The following is a 4,083-nucleotide window of genomic DNA, read 5'->3' as shown; positions in this document are numbered from 1 at the left end:
TGGGCCGATGGGCCGGCCAAAGGGGGGGGGAAGTTGGGCCAGGCCAGGGGCCAGGTGGGGTGGGGGAACTGGCTGGGCCAGGGGGTTTTCCCCTCCCTCTCCCCTTTTTTTTTCTCTTTCTTTTCTTTTATTAATTTTCTTTTCTGTTTTTAGATTATTTAAAATGCCAAAGCATTTTACAAAAATTAGTGCACCCCACCATAATTATGTTAGCTATTTTAGACAACCCCCGAAAATTTTTAGTTTTGCTTTTGAAACTTTTTATCTTTGCTCTTGTTTTGATTTTTGTTTTAGAACGGGTTCTGATCTAACGCGAGTTTATCCACAGTAACCGAGGTGACGTGGCAACATTAGTGGGGATTACTGTAGCAAGATTATCCGGGCGTTACACCCAGCCGGATCTACTCCCCTTCATCCACCCTGACTCCCCGAGCTCCTCCCTCAGGTAGTTCCTCTGCTCACCACTCTTCCCCTGTTTGTGCTGCTGCCTGCTTGCCGCTTGCTAGTACTGTGTAACCGTGTGCCTACTTGCTCCTGTGGTGCTTGCTGCTTGTGTGGTTGTGGTGTGCTTGCTGCTGTTATACTATGTGTGCTTGCTGTGGTGTGCAGTGTGCTGCTAGCCACGGTTCTGCTGCTTGATGTGCTAGTGCTACTGTCGTATTGCTGCTGAATGTTGATATTCTACTGCCTATTGATTGGTGATTAATCCAGTTTCTTCCCTGGAAATGAAGCATTAGATGTTATACATGGTAATGTGTTGTCCCTTGAAAACTGAAACTCTGTTACGAAATGTAATTCTGTTAAACCTCATAGGGCAATGAACTGTACATTTTCTCAGACAAACTGTAGATGAAGAGAATAACAAAAATATTTTGTATACCATCAACAGGTAAGAAGTGGCATCGAGCTAAACTGACATAATAGAAGGAGAATATAGACCAGCATTGATTGTTACTAGTCAATGCACATAGCTAGATATCGATGTTCTTCTTCTGGTTGTTGCTTATTAATTGTTTGGCACTCATCTTGCCCCAACTAACTTTCAGTGATCCGTACTCATGTCAGTATGGCACTGATTTATCTCTAGACATGGTTCTGTCTTACTGTTATAGGCAAATGTTAGTAAACAAAATAGTGTGTTCCTTTCAGAAGAGTACAGAAGAATTTGCGTTCCTGTAAAGAAATAAGGCGGACCATCTAATAAAACATTGTTTCAGAATATGTGGTTTGGGAATGATTGTTCGGTTTTTTCTTACGAGAGCTGGATAACAAGATAAAAGTTCCTTACATGATGGAACGTTGATGGAGAGTCAATGGTAAGATGGTCTGCCTAGTGTTTTCCTATCAAAGAAGCAATGCTAACTTTGATTTGCTCAGTTTAACAAGGCGACCTGATTTTTTTTAAATAGTCTCATATTTTAATGTGATGATATGACGACTTCTTCTACATTACACCATGTTGTATTCATAAAAAATATGCTTAGCGTGTCATACATACAATCTAGTTGGACTCATATTCGATATTGAATTTATGTGTTCCATTCCCAATTTACAGGGCTGCCCCGATTTCATTTCTCAATAAAAACAATAAGACAAATAGGTAGGAACATATCCACCTTCTTACGGTTCTGAAAATTATTACAGAATTACGCAAGCACTCCATGAACCAAAAATTTAGCAACAAACTCTAACCATACACTCAAGTGCTTGGACACAAGAATCAGAAAAACACACTAAAAATGACATATGATGTGGTCAGCCGATTGGTGCGCCTTTTAGGTATCATGACTATTATCCTCCATTCCCATATTATTGTTGTCTTGATTTGCCTGCAATTGTTATCTTGGCTATCATTTAGTCAACCACTTATATTAGGTTTGTTGGCCCGTAGTCTTCCATATAGCTATTTCAACTAAATTTGTAGTCTTTCATATATATAGGAATTGTCTTCTACTATTCAGGTCTCACATATATTCCTTGCGGTGTGTTAACTTTGTATGATAAAATAAAATGTCTGTTGAAAATAACTAATAGTATATGATCAGTCTGGACTTTCTTCTCTGCAAAAAACAATTTGTAGTGCAGACGGCAACTCGGCATCTAACTGTTGGTATATTATTGTGTTGCTTCTTTTCCCCTCAACTTTTACATTTTACCATGCTATTCGCTGCTACCTGTTCTTCATCATCTGAGTTCTTACTCCTTCCATTTATGTAGGAATGTCTGAAGAGAGTTATCCCCTATGAGCACATGGACATTGCATAATCAGTCTTATCATGGGAATAATTTGCCTGCCTAAAGAAGGCGAAGCAATCAGCCAAGCAATGATACTGGAGTCCAGTAAAGAGAAATCTTCCAGTGACAATCAAGAGTTGAATCGTAGACATTCCAATGGAGACAAGTCATCCAACCATCCAGCGGAAGTGTAGACAATTTAAAGAAACCAGCAATTGATCCGGGCAATAATAGCGCATCAGTTTCATCTAGTTCTATACATAAGAAGGTAACACACTTGTATGTTCCACTGGACATCTATTTTTACATGTCTGGCTGAATCACTATGTTTCTAGTCTTCACCTTGTACATATGTCTCTTGCGGGTGTGCTATTTGTTCCAGTGGAAGATAGGTTCCAGTTTTTATAAATGGTCCTCTGCATGTGAATATGTTCTCTGTACACGAACCAAATTGTCGTACTAGTTTTACTGAAAACATATACTAGCTAGTATCAGTTTACTGAAAACCTAACCAGTCTACATGCAATTTTTTTATATATGAAAAATGGTGATGATGAGTGCATGCTGCTGTTTGACTAGATCACTGCCTGCTGGTCCAGATTATATGGTCATGAAGCTCGGCGTTGACAAGAGCATCACCCTGTAGCTATGCGTCCTTCTCTAACAAACACTCAAAGCACTACCATGCCGGGCTATGGGTGCGTATGATTTGAATCTGCAGTAAAGACTGGTAATTTTGTTTGTATCTAGTCTTGACCATGTATGTCGTCGGGCACCAATTCGACTATTTTCACAGGTACTGCCTCATCGACCAAGGATCTACAGCGACGGCGGGACCACCGACCCCATGGAGGCAGCACCAAAACCCTAGCCGCTACTGCTCTCCCCTGAGTCCCCTCCTCATCTCCTTCCTCGTGCGGTACGTGTTACTACACATTTTTTTACATGTTTCTCTCTCAGGCTAATTTTAATCTCACACCATCCTGGGTGGTACTCTGTGTGTTTTAGATGCTCTGCTTCATCTTTTCTCAAGCCTCCACCAGTCAAATTCGACCGGGAAAAAGAAACACCTACATGCATATTATCGGGTAGTCACCTGACAAAATGTTACATATATCAGTTTTGTCATTTAAGCCCATTTGATGTCATCTTCATAACTCTATCTATCACCAGCTATGGTGTGGAATATTAACTGGGGATTTTGACATGCAGATGTTCAAGCTAGAGGATGTGGCGATGGAATATGGATCAATGAGATGAAGAAAGGTGTTGATGTCAAGTACCAGAATGATGGAAGGATCTTGTGGTTATCTAGTTTCCCACCAGCAGGATTCAATGTAGATGATGTGCCTCTAGGGCAAATTCTAGAAATGAAAGCGACCCATTTTTGCTCTCAAACAATGAACATATTTTGTTCCCTATTTAATAAGTTAAATTAGTTTATGGGAAATTTTGATGTGAAAATTATTGAATGTGTGTTATTATTGTTTGGTTTTGGTTTACTATTGTTGGACGACATGCACGTTATTGTAATGATTTGGGTAACATAATTGATATTCTATTGATAATGTGAAATCCAGCTATATGGGAGGGCTAGCTGACGTTGGTTGGCAAAATAAACCCCATCTGACAGTTGGTCGGGAAAAGCTAATGCGAGGCCCAACAGAATGTTGGTCGGGAAAGAATGCCATGTCCGATAGTCGGTCGAGAAAGGCCCATGACAGCCCCAATGGATTGTTGGTCGGGAAAGAATATTCTGACCGATGGTCGGTCGGGAAAGGCCTATGGCGGCGCCAATAGACTGTTGGTCGGAAAAGGTCCATGGCAGGCCCAACAGAATGTTGGTCG

At 40.7% G+C, this 4,083-nt stretch overlaps 1 long non-coding RNA gene across 5 annotated transcripts; it reads left to right on the top strand.

Annotated features, from left to right (window-relative positions):
* The first annotated feature begins 388 nt into the window (after positions 1-388).
* Positions 389-3,721, top strand: LOC123062636 (uncharacterized). Of its 5 annotated transcripts, none has more exons than XR_006429809.1 (6): positions 389-445; positions 2,218-2,503; positions 2,815-2,933; positions 3,032-3,154; positions 3,244-3,323; positions 3,448-3,721. It is a non-coding gene; the product is annotated as an uncharacterized lncRNA (long non-coding RNA). The 5 variants fall into 5 exon arrangements; XR_006429811.1 differs by lacking the exon at positions 389-445 and adding an exon at positions 1,080-1,316 and having other exon boundaries at positions 2,835-2,965; XR_006429807.1 differs by lacking the exon at positions 389-445 and adding an exon at positions 1,080-1,316.
* Positions 3,722-4,083: the final 362 nt, after the last annotated feature.

Source organism: Triticum aestivum, chromosome 3A (assembly GCF_018294505.1).
Source record: "Triticum aestivum cultivar Chinese Spring chromosome 3A, IWGSC CS RefSeq v2.1, whole genome shotgun sequence".
Classification (NCBI taxonomy): Eukaryota; Viridiplantae; Streptophyta; class Magnoliopsida; order Poales; family Poaceae; genus Triticum; species Triticum aestivum.
The sequence above is the reverse complement of the archived record's forward strand: the minus strand, read 5'-3'. Positions and strand labels throughout refer to the sequence as shown.